Source organism: Equus caballus, chromosome 10 (genome assembly GCF_041296265.1).
Source record: "Equus caballus isolate H_3958 breed thoroughbred chromosome 10, TB-T2T, whole genome shotgun sequence".
NCBI classification, from domain to species: domain Eukaryota; kingdom Metazoa; phylum Chordata; class Mammalia; order Perissodactyla; family Equidae; genus Equus; species Equus caballus.
Window position 1 is genome coordinate 41,636,822 of NC_091693.1, and position 25,966 is coordinate 41,662,787.

The following is a 25,966-nucleotide window of genomic DNA, read 5'->3' on the forward strand; positions in this document are numbered from 1 at the left end:
AACAGCACATGATTTCATTCATACGTGGAAGAAAAACAAATACATGGACAAAGAAAACAGACTAGTGGTTACCAGAGGGGAAGGGGGTGGGAGGAGGGGGAAAGGTTTAAAGGGGCACATGTATATGGTGATGGATAAAAATTAGACTATTGGTGGTGAGCATGATGCAGTCTATACAGAAAATGTGCACCTGAAATTAGTCATTATAAACCATTATGACTTCAATAAAATAACTGAAAAAAAAGATAAATCTATTACCCCAATTTGTCCCTTCTGCTTGAATTGAGACTTGGAAAGGGTGACAAAGCAGATGTCAATGTGAAATACTTTCAAGACCAGGCCAAGTGGAATTGGGTAAGGGAGTACCTGCCAGGGGATGTACAAAAAAATTCCATCATTCTTCCCAAGAGACTCAACATGAACCTTGGGAATGTGTACTGTTACCCAAGGCAAAGAATAAGGAAGATGCGGATCACTTCTATTCTAATTTTAACACTATGATAAATGTTATAACCTCAGCAATTAACCTTATTTTCCTCATCTACAAATGGCTTTGCTCTCTAAGTCACATTTTCTCCTTGTTATTTGAAAAATCACACTAAATGAGAGAGGAAGAGTAGAAGCAAGGAAAATAAGAATGTTGGAAGACTTGGTCACCATTAAGTTAACCTTAAATCAAACACCAGCATCCCTCAGGATTCTTGACTTGCTCAAACTCATCACACTATTGAAATTTGCTCAGAGGAACACTCAGTCTTCTTTCACAGTCCAGGTTGAGAAGGATTTGTAGAGAAAAACATGAGTATGTTTTAGGTGTGTTCATTTGCCTAGGTATTTAGCACAGCAGGTGTCCCTGAATGAGGAGACTGAATGTATTTCCAAACTCGAAGCCATGACGTAAACATTATGTCCTGAGGCCAACAGTTCGTAGAGTAAGGAAGGGACAGAAAGCACAAGTGCGTCTTGGTTTCCTAGAGCAGAAGTAGAGGAGTTGAGGTACCTAGTTGCAACAGAAAGGGTATGGCTATTGCTGTTGCATGACTGAGTCATGATAAATAATTATCTGGGTGACCCAAGTACATGATATAATGATACAATACTGATGCTTAAGTTAAGAAATCAATTCCAGAAATCAACCACAGGTCTTGCCAATCTTTCATCTTCCTTACTTGCCACATATACCTGAGAAATAGCAAAAGGGAAATATGTGTTCCTACAATTCAGCCAGTTGTCCCCATACTCTTCCCTGTCCTGTACTCACCAGACTCACATCTCTACTGATGGCTCTTCTATTACCTTCCTTCTTTAAAATATATATTCTTAATTTTAAACTCATTTATTTAAATTCTTTCGTTTTTCTCACTTTTCTCTTTACTCCTTTCTTCCCGTCTTAGATATTAGAGATCATAGTTCAACTACTTGATTACAAAGAGAATTTCTGATTTAAATTGTTCCTCAATGATTATAATTAGAGTTGTTAAGGCTTATAGGAGAGTAAATAAAAATTCACAGAGAAACATTCAAGAATGTTTATGACAACGCATTTATGGGCAAGGAATTGAATGCAATCTGGGTGCCTGTCTGTCACAGGAGGAGTGGGGAAGCAAATGTGGGAAGTGCAACCAGCACTGGGCCAACATGCATAAACCTTAACACAGTGCTAAGAAAGTAAGAAGCTGCATTAGCTCCACAGCACAATAGTATTTAAGTTAATCAAAGTAAGTGCACACAGGAAAATACCTATTTTATAAGGAAATATACAAATAAAATGATACATGTCAAATATTAAAATGGGTGCATACTTGGAAGAAGATAATGGTAGTGGAGAAAGGGGGAAAAGGAATAAATTGATATAAAAATCAAGAAAAAATAACAATGTGATAATGATGTGCCATAAATGGGACAATAATGCAATGAGTATGGATTAACTCAACTCTTGGCACTTGAGTTTCCAAGTAAATACATAAATAAATAGCTACAGAGAGGATTATCTGTAGTGGGAGAGTTGAGAGATGTTTTTGACTGAGCTGATAGGAATCAGAGATGCTGTTTCTATAAAATAGGCAGAAGATGTGTCCCAAGAATTGCACTATCTAAAGCCAGGCAAATGACAGTCTTTTACTCGGTGAATGATGTGAATGTCAACATGATTATCATGCTGACAGGGATGATTACTGAGAGCCGTGCAGTCTGCATCATTGTAGATAGATAGCAAACACTTCTAAGGCAATTTTTTCAGCGTTCTGTTAGAAATAATACCAACTTAAATTTGTCCGGCATTTTGTATTATTCAAAGCACTTCTGTGTTTACAATCCCATTCGATCCTCCTGAAGGGAGCTAAGTGTGATATTATTATACATTTCACAGATGAGGACTCTGACACACGGAGTAGCTCAGTGACAGTCCCGAGGTCACACAAGTTAGTTGAAGACCTGATCTAGAACCCGTGTCTCCTGAGCAATCAGGATGCTTCCATGAGAGTAGATAGCTGGCTGGGCCATATGCCTCCTTGCTTTGATTTCCAGGAAGCTCAGAGCCAAACTTGAAGCTCTTCTGAAAGAATTATATCTGCTCTTATCATCTGTATATTTATGTTCTTTTCTCCTTGGTCTTGAACTTTTTTTTCTCTATTTTTCTGGGCACAATTCTTTATTCCTACCTGTATTTTACCCTTATTTTATTCTATAGCCACTATAGACTATATTACATCATTTGTAGAAGGGGTTGGAGTATAAATAAATGCATAAATGTAAAAAGAGGGCAAAACTCCCACAACGCTAAAGTAAAGCATATTTTCCTGGAAAGAAGATCAAATAGCCAGCTCTAACAAGCTGGCCTAATTTAGAAAATCCCTGTGTTTGAATTGTACAGGATTTGATTAGCATTTTGAAAATTATGGTTAATAAGAGGACAACATCTACAACACTGAATAAAAGGCATGATTCTAGATTTTGAAACATAAATCAAAATGACGCTAGCTCGGTATTCCCTATGGCTTAATGGATAAAAAACAGCCATCCAATGAAATCACCCACTCTGGAGTGGTCTGGTTTCTGAGCATCAGCTTAGGATACTGGGTTTGTGACTTTCAACCTCCATTCATTATTTAGGTCACCCTTCACACTGTCGTTAACCTAATTCTCCAGCTTCATTGCCTTCATTAAGCCCCCCTTCCCATCTGGCACCTTGCATTCCACAGATTCACAAACTTCCTTGCCCATACTCATACTGGGTCCTCTGATGAATCCCCCTTCACTATTTCCCCTTAAAGGGCCAGTTCATGTCACTTCCCCTAAAAATTTTTCCTTGATTTGGGTTCCTCGTGGGTCCCATCACTCAAGCAGAATTTCCTTCTCTGTGTTTCATAGCATTTTGAATATGCCAGCAGATTATAACGATTAATGGCTTATTTATTTGTCTCTCCTGCTAGATTGTGAACTCCTTAAGTCAAGATCTCTTGTGTGGTCATCTAGGCCTTCCTGTGGCCTAGTATAGCACCTGGCACATAGGAGATACTCAGTTTAGCTTTGATAATGAGTGCAGCTGGTTGAAACGATGTCCAATGAGTTGCCAAATGCGTAGGTCAACAAGACAGTCCACCAGGTCACAGACACACCTTGTTCAGGTATGTTTTCCTTTGCCCTGATCTCTTATCCTTGGGCTCCCAATCATAACAATTCCTTGCCTTTCTTTTAGCTTTTACTTTGGTCCTCTTTATTCTCAATTTTCCTAATAATGAAGCTTATCTTATCTCAAAGCCTAGCTGTCCGCTTTAAAATTAATTTTTAATTGTCCCTATTTAATCAAAAACATCTTTTTTTTTTTAACCTGGCAAAAAAGATACAAACATCAACATATGTATCATGCTAAAAGATACGTAGGTTTTCAGGAAATAAAATATTTATATTCTATGAAATATGTCAGTGTGTATACTGTAGGGTATCAGAATTGGCCACCACAAAATGTATCTCTTTGGCTTGATTATTTTTAAGGATGAAAGGCTCTGAAAGAAACTGTGACCTTCCCCCTAAGTGCCTAAAGGAATCTAGGATGGGAGGCCTGTCCCATGACAGGCCATCCCCATAGATAACTCTGGGCATGATAGACTAGGGCAATCCTCGCTAACACCATTTTTATCAACATTCTCTCTCCGGTCATATTGTCGATAGATGACCAAGCAAACATTTATTAAACATTTGCTTGTCTGTCTTCATGTATATCGCCTTCCTCCCCTTTGGAATCCCAAACCACTACCCCCAACATCCTCCTTTGTCTTTAGCTGAAAATGCTATTTAAGGTGGTGGCTTCCACCATTTCGGTGAGTTACTCCGTTTTCCTGGGTTTCTCCCATGTATACATGTTATTAAACTTTGTCTGATTTTCTCCTTTTATTCTGTCTCATGTCAGTTTAATTCTTAGACCAGCCAGAAGGACCTAGAGGGTAGAAAATAGTTCTTCCTCCCCTAAAATACATGTATATACACACACATATAAATATATGTCATAAAATACAGTTTCTATGATCAGTTCCTAAGTGTCTAAATTGAACTTTAGCTGGACTTCGAAGTTTCACTCTCACAAGCTGAAATAAATTTGAACCATTCATAGAAAACCTAGAGCTAACAACTGTTTTTATTTTTTAAGTTCATGCTTGTTATTATGCATGCAGGCATTTCTTCCTTATGCAAAAATTTATTGAATTCAGGAGTGGGATAAGTGCTGGGGACACAAAAATAAATAAGGTAATACTTATCCCCCAAAAGCTGGTGGAGGCACAGCAGGAGCTGGAGTGGGAAGTAGGGCCAGACAGGAAGGAATGTGTGGACCATGCTAAGGACTTGGGTTTTTTCCTGCCACCAGCAGGGAATCATTAAAGGCTTTAAAGCAGGATAGAGACACAATTTATTGTCTCTATTTGCACTTCAAAATGTATCTCTAGTTCTTTGAGAAAAATGGAATAGTGGGGACACAAGCAAATCGATTATTGCTAAAGTCTAGGAGTCACATAGTGAGGGCTTAAACTATGACAGTGGATTAGGGATGGAGAGAAGAGGATGGATTCAGTAAATAAGTAAAATAAATAAGATAGTTTAATTGGGGAGGGTGGAAAAGGAAAATGTCTAGGGCAATTGTAGGTTTCTGGCCTGGGCATTGTCGGGGTGCCATTTATGGGAATAAGGGACATAGAAGACCAAAATAAAATAAGAATCCTTATGTAAAAGTCACTACCTCTCAGAAATAAGTTTGAAAGTGGAAGTAAAGTCATTTTAATGATTATTTAAAGGTCAAGATCATGAAAACAACACTTCGTGCTTCTAATCGGACTGTAGGAGAGTGGATCAGGTTTCCTTGCTCAGGCTGTGGTTTTCATCTCAATATCTTTGGACATCTACATTCCTTGAGTGAGCAGCTGAGGCTGACGGGTGGCTTGGGTCCAGCTGTTTGGAATTGCAGTGTGCTATGCTACTTGGGTGTCTGTGTCAGTTACCAACAATATAGTGCTCACCTTGGACTGGTAATACAGCAAACCATGGAAAATGTTATGGTTAGTTGGAAGCAATAAAACTTATTTCCCCAAGTTTAGTGTTTTAAATCACTAGCTTCCCTTCCTGGCCAATTATTTTGCAATGATCAACCATTTTGTAATGTACGTCACACAAAAAGTCCAAGCTGAATAAGACAATATGAATGACCAATACAAAAAATAATAGTAATAGCTAAAATGTGTTGAGCATATATTATATGCCAGGTACTTTTCTAAACAGTGTCAATTAATCATGGAAGTAAGGACTATTACTGCAACCATTTGCAGATGGGAAATTCAGTCACAAAACTTACCCAAGGCCATCTGCTAGTAAGTGGTTCAAGTGAGCGCAGCCCTAATACTAGATCCTCAACCATCATACTCAACATAGTGAATATGACCCCCTAATAAAAATGAAAAAACCAAAAGCTATCCCGATGGACAGTGGCTTATTATTTTATTTTTAAAACTCCAAGGAAAGAAAAACTTAGCATATGCTGGCCAAGGGGCAGCAAGTAAATGTTAAGTACAGTTAATGACAGAACTAGGTCATCTATAAAAATTCCAACGTCTGTTTTATAGTTTTAGGATCATTAATTGAATCATAGCATTTTCAAGCCTGAAGGAACTGATTGCTTTGATTACAACCAGTTTACTTAATATTAGTCCATTTTTGGAACAGTTTGTCTTCAACTGAAGGTGAAAATATTACTTATAAAGGTTGTGGATCTGTTGCCTTCCATTGATTAACAGTGAGCACCGGGAAGAAGCAGGCAGGAGCTCCAATAAACTAAAACACATACTCCATGAATCATACCTTTGGATCATGGAAGCACTCTCAGACACTCTGAAACTGATTTCTGGCTGACACAGCCTCCCTTGGAGCCATACTGGGCATGAAATATAGTTAGGGTGACTAATGGTCCTGGTTTTCCCAAGACCTTCCTGGTTTTAGCACTGAAAGTGATAAATAAATGACAAGCAATAGGCTATATTGGAGTATTTGAGGAAGCCATTTGGTTTAAAACTAATTCGGCCTGAATTTATTTTTCCAAAAGGGCCTGATGTGGCCTGTTGAGCATGCACTGTACATCTGCTTTAAATATTTACTGTGTCCCAAAGATGAGAACGACCCCCTAAAGATAGGGGTGTAACATCCCCCATATTGGCATTTCCTTTAAGATAAGCATCTCTCGCTAAACTAAGGATTAATTGCTGACATGCTGTGCTTACCTTGAGACCACAAACCTGCTGACTGCTGATCTGCTGTGCCAGCTAAGCAGCTTGTGACTGTTGTAAAAGGGACATTCCAATCAGAGGCGATACATGCTGTTGGGGAAGGAAGGCCCTGGTCTAGGCCTCAGATCTGGCTTATAATAAACTCACCCCAATTTGATTTATAGATTGATTATGGATTATTTGCATTGACATTTCTTGGCATAGTCAGCAGGATTTTAGAGAAACCCACTGGAGATCACCTGGAATCTACACTGAATGAGTGTTCAGTACCAATAGGGGCCCATTGATCCCCCCCAAATCACTACTATTCTTCAGGTGACCTGGTGAGTTCTCCTGAAACTTATACATCCTTATTTTAAGTCAATGGTCCAGAGTTTCTATGAGCTATTTCAAACCTTAAGACTAGGTGTCTTAAGCAGGTACCAGTACATACTCCAAGGTAAGAGGAACCTAGGGGGAATTCTTAGAAAAGAGAAACCTAGGGGGAATTTCCTAGGCCAGTGGAGCCTAGGGGGAATTTTGCAGTGAATGAGACAGGCTGACCTTTTAATTTGGCTTTAAATTGGAAAGAATTGTGTTTATAAAGTCTGAACAAACTGCTTGATAGGCAAATGAGAGACTGAACATGTTCAGCTCCAAAGAAAAGGGATACCAGCTCCTCCTGGCCAAAAAGTGTTCTCAGGTGACTGAGACCCTCATGGGTGTGGCAGAGGATCAATCCTCGTGATGAGTAGTGGTCCCGTAGATAACTCCACTATCATTCATGTTAATTAATTAAAGGCTTGTCCAGGGAAGCACATATGAGTGTTGGCTGCCCATGCACTCTGAGCCCCCATGGCAGTTTTAGACTGCCAGTGGGAGAAACTGAGGCATGTAAGAGCGTGTTTATGACCTTTCTTTAGGAAGTAACACTCATAAACAGCACATTTCTGACCCACTACACTGATCCTAGAAGTTTTTCAGACTTTATGGTAATACCAAACTAAAAGAAATATGGGAAGCTGAGCTTGCAAAAGCCAACCAGTCCCCAAATGGGTAGCCTCTCTGTGGAACTCCAGCAGGCTTCATGCTGAAACTTGTAAGTGCTTAATGAAATGTGGATAACTATAAATGCCTGACAAGATAACCCAGGATAATTTAAAATTACAGTGGCCACTGTGGGGTTCCTTTTTAAGAGCCAGGTAATAGAAAATATTTTAAAGAGTCAATCTCAGCACCTTCCAGCATAATTGCTAAAACTAAAGATTCCAGAAGCAGAAAATATTTACAAAGAACAGAAGAAAAAATCTTACCAAGCTTGTTTCATGTCCTGAGTGCTTGGCTTAACAATTGTCAGGTTGGAGGTCCCAAAATACAGTCAGAAAAAATGTGGTTGCACCCCATTTTGTGGTCAGAGATAGTCAGATGGAAATGTGTGTTGCATTCCATTCATGGCTAAGGGTCCAACCAAACTGCCACCAGCTTCAGGGGAATTCCATTGGCCTTTAGATGGGATGTTCCAATTAGATAAGATCATTTAAGAAGTGCACTTAAAAGCAAAGACTTCAAAATTCCCAAATAATCTTATTGAAAATTTTGTTGAAAAATGCTTATATAAATTAAGTTATAAAAGCTACCTAAAGGAAAATATTAGGCCATGGCTTTACAGACACCCCCGTAATCTACTCTCTGAGTTAATGAGACTGAGAGATTTTTCTGGGAAACTGCTATATTAAAGATTACTGGAGCTGTTCAATACCGCCAGGTATAGTTACTGTTTGTCCAGGCTGAAACCTGAGAAGGTTTTTGACATGATTTAGCAACTTATGACCAGAATTTTGGCCAAACTGGTAGCTAATATTCAGAGCCTGATGGAAATTTTCTTTCCAAGTCTTCTTCCCTAAGTTAAAATAAAACTAAGCACTCAGAGGGAAAGAAGCAAATTAAGGATGATGTAGTTGGACAGGTGGATCAATCTATAATCTCATGTTTTACAACCCAAATTTCTGAGAAATTAAGAGCAACTATCCTTAAAAAAAATCCTTGTAAGACTGGAAAAGAAGCTCTGGAGGCAGTTCAGATTCCACATGTTTCCTTTATCTCAAAAAGGATTATTGCCTCCTCTCTCTGGGAACTGTTATCTAGCCTACCACCAATTTCCAAGACTGAGGGGAATGAAAAAGGTAAAAAGGAAGGAAAAATGGCCATAAGAACACCCTTACCCCAAATCTAGCATCTTAAGTGTCTTTTCCACAAATGTTAGTGGAAAAAGCGTAAAACAAAATTTGGATTCATAACTAGGGAGCCCGTATTACTGTACCTGATTCATGGCAGTGATTTTAAAATGCTAGCTCTGGAGTCTCTGCATATGTGTGTCTATATGTATGTTATATGTGTGTGAGCACTTAGGTCGGGACAGTATAATTTCTAAAGAGCTCTATTCAATTGGCTTAAAGTAAGTGCTTGTATAAATTATTTCTAAATGTAATGGAAACTAACCCAAATGTCTTTCAAGTTAACATGATAAAATTAATCTTTAGTAAATGAAAGCTTCTTTAAGTTTATTGGTTTGATTAAAATAGACATGTCCTTAGAGTTATCAACACTGGTTACAATACAGACACGCAGCCTTTATTCTGTTTATTGGTCAAATAAGCTGATGTTATCTCTATTGCAAAACTAGTTAGAAAAAATAATAACTTAAAATTATGACTAATTTTGCCTAATGTCTCATGAAGTTTTGTAGGCAATCTAAATAATTATTGGGGACAAGTAGCTAAATAGGTGTGAAAAAGATGACTGTTGAATGAACGTTTTTTTAACAATAATTATGTATTATGGCATCTATATTTAAGATCACTTCCAAAATCTCTCTGGTAACCTGAAACTTTGAAGTTTTGCTGGGCAAAATTAAATTATAAAAAAATCATTGAATATCTGGGTCATTTTCAAGTAAGATAAAATTCTGAAACATTATTGCTAAACATGTCTGTGTTTATCTACTTTTGGCTTCTTATTACAGAGAAACCAAAAGATGTTTGGGTCTATTGGTAACATGTTTATTTTATAAAAAATTTTCATGAAGTAACGTGTTTCTAGAAATTATGAAAAGTGTTTAGAATGATAATATAAAACACAGTTCATAATTGCTTACTTCTTCATTTTCATTAAAAATTAAGGTTTGCAGGGCTAAAAATTCTAATTAATCTATGTGATTAAAGTTACTAAAAATTAATAAGGAAAACGTCTTTGTGTTTGAGGAAAGTAAGATGTATGTTTTTGGTAAAGAAGGTATAAAGAATGGAAATACTTTTGTTAGTTTTGTTAAGAAAGATAAATTTGTCCCAAAGTACTAGGAGGGAAAAAAAAAGGAAAGGCATGGGACAAATTCCAAATGTAAAAAAAGTTACAGGTTTGTTGAAGAGGAACCCTGAGGAATGAATATTATATATGGTCAAGTTGGCTAAGATTAAAATAAAATAAATTTAATTAAGTGAGATGTCAGCATTATGATGGAGTGAGCTCTCCCCTGGACTCTCCTCTCTGAGACAATGAAAACAACATTCCATACACCATCAGAGGACATTCACACAACACAAAAGACATCTGAGAGATCCATGCAGCCATATGTCTGAATGTGGAGGTAAGGAACCCACCAGAGGAAGGGGAAGGAGGTAAGAGAAGCTCCTCTCCTCCCCCCAACTGTAGTGACCCAGGGATATGGAAGGCATGGCTTGGAGGTGGGGGGGGGGGCAGCCCTCAATGGGAATACCATCACTCTCTGAGTTCCTTCACAGCCTGGGGGAAAGCTCCACACAGAGGTAACTAAGCAATTGCAGAGGTGTCTCCATCAAGCTAGCACCCCAAGAGAGCAGGTAACAAGTGCTCAGTGAGAAAGAAAGTGTCCCTCCCATGCCCAGCATACCAGTTCAGCAGAGAGCCAGAGCGTGCACAGATATAAATGCCCCTAGTGGCTAGGGAGATTGTGTGGGCAAGAGAAAGTGCCCTTCACCTTTCCTCGTGCACCAGCTCAGCAGACAGCCAGAATGCACACAGATAGAAAAACAGTCAGTGGCTAGGGGGATGGAATTAGCAAAAGAAAGTGCCTCTCCCCCAGCCTGGTGCATCAGACCATAAGATGGCCAGAGTGCACCCAGTCGCTGTGCTGAGGGAGATGTGGATCACAGTGGGCTCAGAATACACAGTTCCTGACCTCCACCTAGTGGTGGCAGGTGGAAGCTGCAACCAGATACTATCACAATGCAGAGACACAAGTGCATGATGTCTAGAAAAATGAAAAAATATATTAAATCCCCAGACAAGAAGGGAAATGACAAGTACCCAGAAATCAACACTGAAGCCTCAGAAATTTATACCTAAATGGACAGAATTCAAAATAGCTATCATAAAAAAGTGCAACAAGTTACAAGAAAATGCAGAAAGACAGTTCAATGAACTCAGGAACTTCTTCACAAGAGATTGAAACTATACAAAAGAACCAATCAGAAATGCTGGAGATGAAAAACACAATGAATGAGATAAAGAAAATCTGGACTCCCTAAACAATAGAGCTGATATTATGGAGGAGTGAATTAGCAATTTAGAGGACAGAAATATAGAAATGCTTCAAATGGGGAGGAGAGAACTAAGACTAAAGAGAAATGAAGAAATTCTCTGAGAATATCCAACCAAATTAGGAAATACAACATAAGGATTATAGGTAACCCCAGAGGGAGAGGAGAAGGAGAATGGAGCAGAAAGCTTGTTGAAACAAATAACAGCTGAGACCTTCCCAAGCCTGGGAAAGGAGCTGGAAATAAAATGAAAGAAGCCAATAGATCTCCTGACTATATCAATGCAAAAAGGCCTTCTCCAAGGCATATAATAGTAAAGCTGGCAAAAGTCAATGACAAAGAAAAAATATTAAGGGCAGCAAGGCAGAAGAAAATAACTTACAAAGGAATCCATATCAGGCTTGCAGTGGATTTCTCAGGAGAAACCTTACAGCCTAGGAGAGACTAGAATGATGTATTCAAAATTCTGAAAGACAAAAATTTTCCGCCAAGAATACTCTATCCAGTGAAAATACCCTTCAGATATGACGGAGAAATAAGAACTTTCCCAGATAAACAAAAGCTAAGGGAGTGGCATGTCTTAAGGCAATGATGCCATAAGACACTCCCTATGAGAAATTCCCAAGAAGGCCCTCATCCCTGAAAAAAATAGGAAAAGGGCTACAAAGACCTGAGAAAGGAGGTAAATATGTAGGAAAATCAGAAAATTGCAGCTCTTTATCAGAAAGGTTAGTAAACACTTAATCATAACATTAAAGATAAGCAAAAGGAAAACACCAAAAATAAATATAATCTCATCAGTTTAACTACAACCTCACAACACAAGATGAAATAAGATATGACAATAATAAATTAGAAGGGGAAGAGGAAAGAGATGGAATTGGCCTACTCTAAGGAAATAAGAGGCTATCAGAAAATGGACTACCTTATCTACGACATTTTGTATACAAACCTAATGGTAATGACTAAACAAATAATTAGAACAGAGACACAAATGATAAATAAGGAGAAAACCAAGAAAACCATCATAGAAAACTACCTAAGTGAATTGGTAGTCTGAAATACATGGGATGAGAAACAGAGGAAATGCAGAAGAACCAGAAGATGAGCGATAAAGAGGGCAGCATTAGGCCCTCATATATCAATAATCACTCTAAATGTAAATGGACTGAATTCTCCAATTAAAAGACAGGGTGACAGGATGGATCAAAAAACAAGACCCAACAATATGCTGCCTCCAATATGTTTGCTCCATAGACAAACACAGGCTCAGAGTGAAGGGATGGAAGATGATACTCCAAGCTAATGGCAAACAAAAGAAAGCAGATGTTGCCATACTAATATCAGACAAAGTAACTTCAAGATAAAACAGGTAAAGAGAGACAAAGAGGGGTGGTATATAATGATAAAAGGGACACTGCACCAAGAAGAATAACACGTAAATATCTATGCACCCAAAAACGGGGGCACCAAAGGACATAAAGCACCTATTAGCAAACTTAAAAGGAGATATTAACAACAACACAATAATAGTAGGGGACCTCAACACCCCACTTACATCAGTGGATAGATCATCCAGATAAAAAGTCAACAAGGAAATAGTGGATTTAAATGAAAAACTTGACCAGATGGACTTTATAGATACATATAGAACACCCCATCCCAAAACAGTAGAATACACATTCTTCTCAAGTGAGCATGCAACATTCTCTAGGATAGACCATATGTGGGGAAACAAGGCAAGCCTCAATAAATTTAAGAAGGTTAAAATCATATCAAGCATTTTTCCGACCATAATGCTGTGAAACTATAAGTTAACTACAAGAAAAAAGCTTGGAAAAGGACAAAGCTGTGGACACCAAAGAACATGCTGCTGAACAACCAATGATCATTGAATAAACTAAAGGAGAAATAAAAAAAATATCTGGAGAGAAATGAAAATGGAAACACACCATACCAACCCATATGGGATGACGCAAAAGCAGTCCTCACAGAGAAATTCATGGCAGTATAGGCCCATGTTAACAAATGAGAAAAATCTCAAATAAGCAACCTTAAATTACACCTAACAGAATTAGAAAAAGAAGGATATAATAACAAATAATAACAATTAGAGCAGAAATAATAAAACTTAGAGCAGAAATAACTGAAATTGAAACAAAAAATCAGTTGAAAGGATTAACGAAACAAAGAACTGGTTCTTTGAGAAGATAAACAAAATTGACAAACCCATAGCCAGACTCACTAAGATAAAAAGAGTGAAGGCTCAAATAAATAAAATTAGAAATGAAAGAGGAGAAATTACAATGGATACCACAGAAATGCAAAACATTATAAGAGAATACTATGAAAACTATATGCCAACAAATTGGAAAATCTAGAAGAAATGGATAAATTCTTAGACTCTTACAACCTCCCAAAACTGAATCAAGAATAAATAAAGAATCTGAATAGAGCTATCACAAGTAAAGAGATTGAAACAATAATCTAAAACCTCCCCAAAAATAAAAGTCCAGGACCAGATGGCTTCTCTGGAGAATTCTACCAAACATTCAAAGAAGATTTAGTACCTATTCTTCTCAAACTATTACAGAAAACGGGGAAGATGGAACACTTTCTAACACATTCTACAAGGCCAACATCACCCTGATACCAAAGCCAGACAAGGACAACAAAAAAGGAAAACTACAGACCAAAATCACTGATGAACATAGATGCAAAAATCCTCAACAAAATATTGGCAAACTGAATATAGCAATACATTAAAAAGATCATACACCATGATCAAGTGGGAGTTATACCAGGGACACAGGGATGGTTCAACATCCTCAAAGCAATCAATGTGATACACCACATTAACAAAATGAGGAGTAAAAACCACATGATGATCTCAATAGATACAGAGAAAGCCTTTGACAAGAACCAGCATCCATTTGTCATAAAAACTTTTAATAAAATTGGGATAGAAGGAAATTACCTCAACATAATAAAGGCCATATATGGTAAACCCATAACCAACATCACATTCAGTGGGGGAAAAACTGAAAGCCATCCCTCTGAGAACAGGAAGAAGACAAGGGTGCCCACTCTCACCACTCTTATTCAACATAGTACTGGAGGTTTTGGCCGGAGCAATTAGGCAGATAAAAGAAAGACAGGTATCCAAATTGGCAAGGAATAAGTGAAACTCTCACTGTTTGCAGAGGACACGATTCCATAGATATAGAAAGTGCTAAAGAATCCATTGGAAAAGTATTAGAAATAATCAACAACTACGGCACAGTTGCAGGGTACAAAATGAACTTACAAAAATCAGTTGTATTTCTATACTCTAATAATGAACTAACATTCTTGAGAACTCAAGAATACTACCCCACTCCCAATCGCAACAAAAAGAATAGAATATCTAGGAATAAATTTAACCAAGGAGGTGAAAGACCGATATACTGAAAACTGTAAGACGTCACTGAAAGAAATTGATGATGACATAAAGAAATAGAAAGATATTCCATGCACATGGATTGGAAGAATATGCATAGGTAAAATGTCCGTACTACCTAAAGCAATCTACAGATTCAATGCAATCCCAATCAGAAACCCAATGACATTCTTCATGAAAATAGAACAAAGAATCCTAAAATTCAAATGGGGCAACAAAAGACCCTGAATAGCTAAAGCAATTCTGAGAAAAAAGAACAAAGCTCAAGGCATCAGAATCCATGACTTCAAAATGTACTACAAAGCTATAGTAATCAAACAGCATGGTACTGGTACAAAAACAGACACGCAGTTCAGTGGAACAGAACTGAAAGCCCTGAAATAAAACCACACATCTATGGACAGCTAATTTGTTGTCACTTCCTATAAAGAGGGAGGTACTAAAATAATTAGGCTTTTTGGTATGCTGAATTGTGTGGGAAGCATTGTCAAGTAAATGATGATAAACCTTCCAAGTTCTGTTGCATAGGTAAATGTTATTCTCTTAGTCCTGCTATCTTGTTTCCAGCACCATAGGAATAAAAGACCACGACTGCTTTCTATGAGCTAACTTGGTTTACAGATGGATCTTACGTAAACAACAGTCAAGGACATGTCAAGACGTATGTGCTGTCCAGCTTTGAGAATGCCTGCTACTCCCTGTTAATTCTGCTAACTCTGTAACAGATTTCCTTCCAGAGGCTCAAGAAATCACCACAGAAGACAACAGACAAAGGTGGCAACAAAAGGGGGAAAACAATACTTTGGCTACTTTCTCCCACAGTGGCTCATAAATCCTATACTTGTTGTGCTATATGCCCCAAATATAATCTAGGGAAACTATTTCATGAATCACAAGGCCACTTTCCCGTGTTTAAGGGACGCTTTGAGGTATAGCAATTCGACTTTTCTTCAAATGCCACCATCTCAAGGATAAATACATCTTGTAATGACCTGTATTTTCTCACATTGAGTGGAGGCCTTTTCTTGCAGAAGAGTGATGGGTTTAGGTAAATTACTATTGGAAAGGAGAATTCCTGTTTGAGGAATTCCTACTGTGGCCAGGTAACTCATTTTCCCAGACAAATAATTAAGTCTATTTGTGACATTTGGACAATAATGCAACATTTTAAATAATGGCACAACCAAAACTCAATTGGCAAAGCTTTCAGAAGCATTTACTCTCTCACAGCCAAAAGCTCTTCTGCTCGTGCCCTCAGTCTTACATCTACACCCTTTGGTAAACATCGGCTGTCCCCTCTCGAGATAGTAACGGGATGGCCTATGCAGTTAGATGAAGGAATGTACGAACTAACTTTGCTTAAAGGAGATAGCTTAATTATTGTCAAGGTGTCATCGAGACACTGAAAAGAATTGAGAGGTTGGTAGCTGATTCTTTTCACAATGATCTCCCAGGAGACAAAGACCTTTAGAATCATGGACTCCAACCTGGCGATTTTGTTTATTAGAAAGGACAAAATGGACCTGGCCTACTGGCGTAGCGGTGTAAGTTTGCATACTGTGCTTCGGCGGACTGGGGTTCACCAGTTTGGACTTTGGGTGTGGACCTACACACCACTTATCACGCAGTGTTGTGGCAGGCGTCCCACATATAAAGTAGAGGAAGATAGGCACGGATGTTAGCTCAGGGACAATCTTCCTCAGCAAAAAGAGGAGGATTGGCAGCAGCTGTTAGCTCAGGGCTAATCTTCTTCAAAAAAATAAAAGACACAAGATAAAAAGATTCTTTGCAGCCCTGTGGGAAAGGCCAATACCAGGCACTTTTAAAAAAGTGCTTGTTCTTTTTTTATTTAAAAAAATTTTTTTTAAGATTGGCCCTGAGCTAACATCTGTTGCCAATCTCTTTTTCCTTCTCCTCCCCAGGCCCCCTCAGTATATAGTTGTATATTCTAGTTGTAGGTCCTTCAGGTTGTGCTATGTGGGACGCCACCTCAGCATGCCTTGATGAGGGGTGCTGGGTCCGTACCCAGGATCTGAATCAGGGAAACCCTGGGCCACCAAAGTGGAGCACGCAAACTTAACCACTCAGCCACAGGGCTGGCCCAATATCACACACTTTTAACCAATTGACATGTTGCAGAAGCAAAAGGCATAGACTCATGGATTCACATTTCTCATTTTTTTTAAAAAAGTCTTTTCCATCTGAGTGGGTTTCAGTTCTTATTTCTGATACTTGACTTCAACTGATCAATGCAAATATCTCCAAACCAGGATGAAAAGAAGACGGCCTCTGTTGTAGACAGCTGTCCCAAGACTCCTGACCAGACCTGTATTCTCACCTTATATCTCCTCATGTAAACCTTTGTAGTGCTTAAGCCATATACCTGTTTTATAATTGTTCCATTTAAGGTTTTCAGAATATTATCATACTTAAAGAAAGTGATTGGCTTGGAACAGACTGGTCTCGAAGGCAGGCATTTTTTGAGTGGCTCCTAATGGAACTCAGTGGTTGTGTGGAACAAATCTCTGGCCTTGGCTACTGTCTGGGTGGCTAAAACACTGCACCCTGAGCTTCCCCTGGATGCAGAGAAGGAGTCACACTGAGCTAACACCTGCAACAATCTTCCTCTCTTTAAGGCCAGATGGGCTCATTCAGTGTTCTACTGGTATGGCCACCTAGTGGCTATATTTGTTCCTTCCTTGGGGCTAGAAGATGTCATTATCACACATAGAAGCCCTGACTAAATTAACTCAACAAGCCCTTAATGACAGTCAAGCAGGAATAGTCTTATTAAATACTGAAATGTCCTTAATGAAAAAGGCTGTCCTTCAAAACAGAGTGGCTTTAGATATTTTAACTGCATCCCAAGGTGGTACATATACAATCGTTCAGACTGAATGCTGTGTTTTCATACCAGATGAATCTTCCAGTGTGTCGTCTCTGCTAAAGCACGTGAAACAGCAGGCGAATGTCTTAAGTGATCCTACATCCGGTCTTCATTTGTTTGCTGGGCTCTCTTCAGGTATTGGTTCCCTCTTTTGATCCAGATTGCAATTATAATTGTAAATGATGTAAACATTAACAAAGCATGTGAAATGTTTGTGCAACAACCTAAAATTAACAGAAAAACCTATGAAATTCTTCCTCTGTTAATATATACCTCTATGCTTGTCTGACTATTCCCCCCAACATAGACAACTGGGCAAATAAATGAGGGAAAAGCCCAACACTGAGGTGGCAGCAACCACCCTGGCACTGAGGGACAATATTTTGATCATCAATGCTTTCTATCAAAAGATTATAGATCAAAAGGGGGAAAACAGGATATATTGGCGTATGTGAGGGAGCCATTTCACATAAAACTAATTTGGCCTGACTTTGTTTACCCAAAAGGGCCTGATGTGGCTTCTTGAGCATGCATTGTACATCTGCTTTAAATATTTACTCTGTCCCAATGACAAGACTGATGCACGTAAAGACAGGAATGTAACCTCCCTCATGTTGGCATTTCCTTTAGGATAAGCATCTCTCCCTAAACTAAGGATTAATTACTGACGTGCTGTGATCACCTTGTGACCACTGACCTGCTGACCACTGATCTGCTGTGCCAGCTAAGCATCTCGTGACAATCGTAAATGGGACATTTCTATTATATGTGATGTATGCCCTTTGTGCCAAGATGGTATATAACCACTCTGCACACTGCACTCCTTTCCTTAGGAAAGGAAGGCCCTGGGCTAGTCCTCAGATCCGGCTCAAAAAAAAACTCACCTGAATTTTGATTTATAGATTGATTATGGATTATTTGCATCAACAAATGTGTCACCTCCCGGGAAGACTCTCCATCCTGGGTAATGCCTTGGACCCGAGCAAACCCAAGTAGATGGTGTCCCTTGCACCACAGCTTTGTCTGTCCTTACAGATGAATGGGAGCCAAGTCCTGGTGAAATGCCAGGACGTATTTCTCTCCCTGAAGCCTTTGCTTTCTGTTTACTAATCTTCAGTGTCAAATCCTCCCTTTCCCCTCCTCCTCCTTAATCTTTCTAGTTTCTGAGGCTCTCCCTCAGTTCAAACAAAGATCCGAGACCGTAATTTACTTTTGAAAACTAATTCCTATTTGCATGTTAATTATCCCAACTTTTGGCATGTTATGCCCTTTATTCTCAATTCTTAGAGACACTTCGGGGAATGAGGGCAGGTGTGGTAGGTAAGTTTGTAGGCTGGGCATGCCCTTGCGCAGGAATCGTACATATAGCAGCACTTGATTCACTGAGGACTCCGGAGGGAAGAGTTCCAGAACAGGCAGCACACACTCGACTACCTCTCTTCTCTACGGCTCTTCCCTTCCTTTTCTTCACTAAGGTTTCCACTCCATTCTCTCTGTGTGCTTGACCCTCCTCTCTGCCTTTTACCTACAGGCCAAAATAGGCTGCCCTCTGCCTTAAGAAATAGAATCAATGAGAGTTTTAAAGGACTGTTTTGAAGCAAAGAGTGTAACTTCCTGTGCGTGCTAAAAAACAAACAAACAAACCCCCAAAACAAAAGACACCGAGGCCCCTTATTTCTCCTCACTACAATTTAAAGCAACAAGGCAAAATTAAATGGGTGCAGGTTCATTTACTCTTGAAGGTCTAAAGTCAAACAGTCTCTTACACGATCCAGGCCTTGTTCCCAGTGTTGTCTGGGTGCCTTCAGAACTATGGTTACCTCCTGGCCCCCCTATTCTCAGAACTAATTTTTTTTAGGAGGAGGCAGAGTAAAGGACAAATGAAGAGAGTACAGTGAGAGAGACTGACCAAAGAGGAATGTGGAAGTTGGTCCCGTGGAGTCTAAATTAAGAGGAAGGTGGGGAAAGTGTCAAAGCTTGGGAATTCCAGCTTTTGGGGTGTAGGTTATTTGGTGTTTAAAATGTGTGTTTCCAATGAAGATGATGATAAACATGGGGTATCAGAAAATAATTGAAATTGGACGAGCAAAATTGTAAAGTAGGTTCAGTATGTGAAGGAATTCCAATTCCAATTACTTACATGAGTTGCTTGTAGTTTTGGGCAAAAATGGTAAATGATTATGCAGCACAATAATCTCTGTATGTATCCACTTAACTTGCTTGCTTTTCCTGATTAAAACAGTAAATTTTGTTTGTGTTTGCTCTCTGTAAATGTTTATTCATGTAACATGGCCCTTTATTTCCATTTGATAAAGCATAGGAGGAATTCATCAGAATCTATTTTAAACACAATATATCTGTAACGCTGGGCATTGTCCTGAACATTTTCCAAGTATTTGCTCATTTAATCCTGACAACAATCTTCTGATGTACTGTTATTAAGACCATTTTACATATAAGAAAACAAGGAGTACAGAGGTTAAGAAACACAGACAAAGTGAAGCAATGAGTCAGTGGTGGTAGAAATGGGATTTGAATCCAGGCCATTGGTCTCCAGTGTCTACGCTCTGCTTTTAAACACTAAGTTGTAGTGTTCTGGGTAGAACTGCTGTCTGGTTCCTTAGTCTTAAATGGAGTAGAATCAGCAGCAGAAGTGGGAGATGCTCTAGGGCTGAAGCCCTGAAAGCCTATAGCTTAGTAGGAAGAAAGGAGACAAAAACAATCTAACAAAAAGAAGAGATTTCAAAAAAGCAAAGTAGTCTGTGGTCACTTGTGTGCAATGCTTTTGTAGAAAGAGTTAACTACCATGGGGAAATTTGGGGTGTTATTTGGGGTTATATTTAGAAAGTCAGTTCTAAGTAAAAGGCTTGAAATTCTATTAGGTAATTCAACCTAAACTATCTTGCAGCTGCTTTTAGTCCAGAACAGCTTTACTCACAGAAAAGCATGAGAATAACCAGGTATAATGATGACCCTGAGTCAACAAGAAAGTCCCCCCTCCCTCATGCACACATATGAACATACACTTGTACGTACAACTTAATAAGGCAGAGATATGTGCAACCCTCTTTAAAACATTTCCACAAGTATCAAGTTAAAGATGCTTTGGTGCATCCTTGGGTAAATATCATATATGTGCAATTTCTTAATTCCCTGATTCTTTCTAAATGACCCTCTGAAGTGGAATTTTATAAAGTGTAATGTTTAATGTCTTAGTCTAATAAATTCACCTGTACCGATCTATCCAGATTCAAAAATTATCAACTTTCTACCACTCTTGTATTACCCTCTACTCCCCATCCTTTCCTGATTATTATTATTATTTATAGTTGTTTTCTACGTAAAATATTTATACATTGACTGAAATGTGCAAATCTTAGCTGTACAGTTTTGATTAATGTATGTGTACATGTAACCCACATATTTTATCATGCCATAGAACATTTCCATTTCACCATAAAGTTCCTTCCCAGGCAATCCCCCACCCCTCATGGTAGCCAGCCTTTAAGATGGCCCACAAAGATCTCTACCATATGCCCTTGTGTGGTATCCTTCCACACTGAATAAGGTTGACAAAAGTAACCGTAACTGAATTACCAAAAGAGCAACATCCAATGGAGAAGCACCTCTTAATTGTCTTAGTAATTTCTTAATTTATGTATGTATGTGTGTGTATGTGTTTCATTATTTAGCCTTTTCATTGCTTATTCTTTTCTTTAAGAAAAATATTTAATCCTGAAGAATGATCTTTTTGAAGTGTCTCATACCACCTAGCATCTTGCTAGGACCTCGCTCAGGGCTTTGAACACAGTATGTGCTCCATAAATACACAGTAAATAAGTAAGTTCATGACTAAATCGATCAGTTCTTGCCAACAATTCCAATTGCCTAAGAGATAACGAATTAGAGTGTATGGTCCTTCCTACTTGTACTGCATTTGTCACTCATGCTTTCTGACCTGTAACCCCTAACACAAATCACACCAGAAGTAGGCGTTGGACAGGGCCAGTCTGAGCTTTCTGTAGCAATCAAAAGCAGCTGGGACAGCGTCTTGCATCACCATGGACCTGAAGCACACACAGCACCTATCACCTGCAGACTCCGGCTGGTAATTCTGCCCTCAGGCATGTCAGGATTACACTACCAATACAGACAAAACATAATCTCCTTTTTCTCAATCCAAGTTTTACCAGTCTGTCTGAATAATGCTGTTATTATTTGTTTTGGAGAAGCTATACATTGTTTAATTCCAAAGATATCAAGTGAGAAAAATTTAGATCTGTTATATCTATCACCAGAATGGGATGTGAAAACTCTATTCCATAATGGAAATTTTGAAAGGAGACTCCAGCTTGTTACTTAAGGAGACAGAGGTGAAATTGTCAAATTCTGGCATCAGTGATGATGACCTCTTGGCAGCCCCTGGGTCATCTTCTCACACACTTGGGACACTAGTTCAAACGTAAATCGGCATCCAGCTACAAGTGAATCCTGAATTTAAAATAATGGGAAGATAGTCTTTCATAGACCTACTTAAAAAGCTGAGTTCACCTTGTGTTGATTTTTCTTCATCTTTTCTTGAATGTGTTTCTCTTATTATGTTTTTTAATTATGCACAGCTAAAAGTGATCCATATTCCTTGAACCCTGGTCACTAAGGAAGCAGAAGGCAGAAAGCAGGTAACCAGGATGTAAATTCTCAAGCCTCAAAATATGATGGGGATATGCCAAAAAAGACATAAAAGCCAACTTCAAGGGGCTTCCATTGGCTAAATCTGGGACAACTGAAACAACACAATTAATGATGATGGTAATGAATTTTAACCCATGAATAAAATAAGAATCCATGGGTCCATGCTGATAAATAATCAAATCATTTAATAAATAATTAAACGGAGGATAACGAAAAGCTATTTATTAAAGTAGAATTCTAAGTAATAAGTGTAGGAAGAGTGATAGAAATAGAAAAATCATATTTGGCAAAAACCACAGTAATAATTTTTTAGGCAAGAATCATCAATGGATGCTAAAATTAGCACATGAAAGTATTTATGTAGTCTCAAAGTATCTTCCCACATGATACTTATTAGTTACAAAGAGAAAAATAAAACATTACAGTATAGAAACTTGGCAGACACCACTTTAACCAAGTGATCAAGGTTAGTCTCGGGCCGGCCCGGTGGTGCAGCGGTTAAGTTCACATGTTCTGCGGTGGTGGCCGGGCGTTTGCCGGTTTGGATTCCGGGTGTGGACCTATACACGGCTTGTCAAGCCATGCTGTGGCAGGCGTCCCACATAAAATAGAGAAAGATGGGCACAGATGTTAGCTCAGGGCTAGTCTTCCTCAAAAAAAGGTAGCCTCAACATTAATGGGGCAAATTGATACCATGTGCCTTCTGATAACCTCATGACGAGGACACAGCATCATTTCTGTGGCATTCTTGCTAAAAAAATGCATAACCTGAATTTAATCACAAGCAAACATCAATCAAACCCAAACCAAGGGATATTCTACCAAAGGATAGGCCTACACTCTTCAAAAGCATCAAGGTCCTAAAAGACAAAGGCTGAGAAATTGTCTAGATCAGTGTTCCAGAACGTCATCATACATCATAAACACCTAGGAGGGCTTGCTAAAACACAGATTGGTACTTCTGCCCCTCCCCCTCAGAGTTTCTGATTCTTAGGTGGAGGATTGGGCCAGAAAGTGTGCATATCCAAGTCCCTAGGTGATACACACGCTGGTGGTCTGGGGACGACAATTTGAAAACCGATAGTTTAGAACAGGCAAGCTAAAACCCATCAGCCAAATCCAGCTGGCTGCTTGTTTTTCTAAATAAAGTTGTATTTATTTGTTCATTTGTTTATGTATTGTCTGTGGCTACTTTTGGTCAAGTTGAGCAGTTCTAATAGAGATCACCTGGCCCACCGAGCATAACATATTTACAATCTGGCCACTTACAGAACAGGTTGGCTAATCCCTGCCATGGAATCTAGATTAATTAGGCAAAATGAGAAGTAAATACATGTCTCTTGAATTGTAACCTGGATAAGAACAATGATATTGGTGGGACAATTTAGCAAAATTGAATGAGATCTGCAGACTAGATAATGGATCTTATCAATATCCATTTTCTGGTTTTGATCATTGTACTGTGGTTATATAAAGGACTAACATTTCAAGAATCTGAGTGGAGGGCATATGGGAATTCTTTGTACAGTTTTTGCAACTTTATGTAAATCTGAAATCATTTTGAAATAAAATGCTCAAAAAACTTAAAACAAAAACAAAACCAGTTTTTGTCCTTCATAAGCTTAATATTGCACAGGTAATTGGGTTGAAGATGTGTTCAGTAGGAGTGCCCAGGCTATGAACGATTAGAAAAGTTACCCAAATCTGAATTGCTCTCTAAATCATAAGGAAAATTCCATTAATCTCCCACATTACAGAACAAGCTTCAACTCTTGTGTCAGAAATTCATTTCAACTTCGACCCAGATGGCACAAAGTACAAGAAGCATTCTCTGAATTTAGAGGAAAAAAAAACATTCACACCCAACTGGCCTTTCAACTGCCACTCCTTGTCAGGAGATATTGTCTGTCGGGAGCTTTTGTGGGCCAAACAGTACTTGACTGGCTCATAATAAGCATTCTCTATTATTATTTGTTCTTACAGTTACTATTATTATGCTTGACTTTGCTGTAATGAAATCCCCAGACTGCCAGTCGTGTCTTTTTAAGGCCCCAAGAGGCACTGTTTGGGCCACACATCAAGCTGTGCCTCGTTCAAGGAATTGAGGAGCGTGGAGATTCAGGAGTGGGAAAGGTTTCAGCTTCGAGTACATCCCATTCCCTGTGGACCCCTCTATAATCGATTATTGTGCTTCTTTCCCACCTCTCCTTATAGTTGACAAAAAGGGACTCATTCTGATTTCCTTTCTCGCCTACCCCAAACATTGTTAAGGCATCACAGATTTTTCTGGGAAGAAAACAGCTCAGTGATTTATCCATAGGAAGCAAATAGCTTCAACAGTTTCTGATCTCACAGAAGTTTAAAAATTATATATGTACATATATTTCTTTTGGTGAGGAAGTTTGGCCCTGAGCCAACGTCTGTTGCTAATCTTCCTCTTTTCGCTTGAGGAAGATTGCTGCTGAGCTAACATCTGTGGCAATCTTCCTCTATTTTGTAGATGGGACGCCACCAAAGCATGGCTTGATGAGCGGTGTGTAGGTCCATGCCCAGGATCTGAACCTGCAAACCCAGGGCTGCCAAAGGGGAGCATGCGAACTTAATCACTAAGCCAGCAGGCCGGCCCCGATAATATATATTTTTTAAAGAAACAGGGCAATGTGTAATTTTTTTTCTCTCTGTTCAACTTTTCGCTTTTAGTTTGCACTTGAAATTTCTCCGTGGTGTCTCAGGCTTGGTGCTCAGGCCTGTCTCAAGCTCAGGCACTGAGCTAAAGGAAAGCTCTCCTGAGTGAAAATGGAGCTCCTGCCCTGCCGCCACTTCTTCCTTTCTCCCGATCATGCTTTGTGGGTGACCCAGGACTAAGTTCCTACCCTCCTGAAATGTTATGACCAAGGATAGAAAAGAAGTGGGCAGAAGTCACACCTACTCCCAAACTGGATCACAGGGGAACCCTGGGGAAGTCTCTAGAAGCACATTCCACCCACTACAACCTTGTCTCAATAGGATGATGTCTGCTAAGCCCCCTGGTGCACAGTTTCTCTCGCCCTCACTGTACCAATACTAACGAGAGGTAGGCTTCAGCATCCTCATCTCCTTGGTGAGGAAACCAGTGCTGAGGGTGAATGACTTACCCAGGCGGCATGGCTTGTAAGGACGCCAAACAGGGTCCCTGATCGTCACAGCTTCAATCGGATGATTGAAGCCTTTTGAATTATCTCCTGCTGTTTTCTAATTCCCTTTCCACACAAATCAAAACTTATAACAACACACACACACACATTCCTATATACACTTATAACAATAAACACTCATAGCAACAAGTGACGCTAACACCCGCTCCTCCATACTTCAAACATTTGGGGGAATTTCCAGCTTACTTGGGTGACTTCTTAGACATTTCACATCTTCTCTCATTCTGGTCTCTCTCACGGAAGGGTATCTTTGGAACCAAAACCTCCTGCCGTATGGCCAGGGGAAGAGGCCGTGGTGGAGAGGAGCAGAGAGAACCTTTCGTCCTGCAAGTGGGTGTTTTGTTTGGAGGAGAACTGGCTGGCTGTCACCTGAAGAATCACCTGCAAGCCCCGGGAGCTGCCGCGGGGATACTGAACAGTGGGAACCACTGCTCTGT

The 25,966-nt window shown here is 39.2% G+C and overlaps 1 long non-coding RNA gene across 2 annotated transcripts in view; it reads right to left on the reverse strand.

The window, feature by feature from the left end:
* The window catches only part of LOC138915787 (uncharacterized), a 40,011-nt gene extending 14,065 nt beyond the window's left edge, over positions 1–25,946 (reverse strand). The window contains exons 1-2 of one of the 2 annotated variants that reach the window (XR_011422067.1): positions 25,716–25,942; positions 17,671–17,867 (exon numbers count right to left, since the gene is read on the reverse strand). This is a non-coding gene — a long non-coding RNA (uncharacterized lncRNA). Of the gene's footprint in view, positions 1–17,670; positions 17,868–25,715 lie in introns of both variants that reach the window. The other variant, XR_011422066.1, reaches the window with a different exon arrangement.
* Positions 25,947–25,966: the final 20 nt, after the last annotated feature.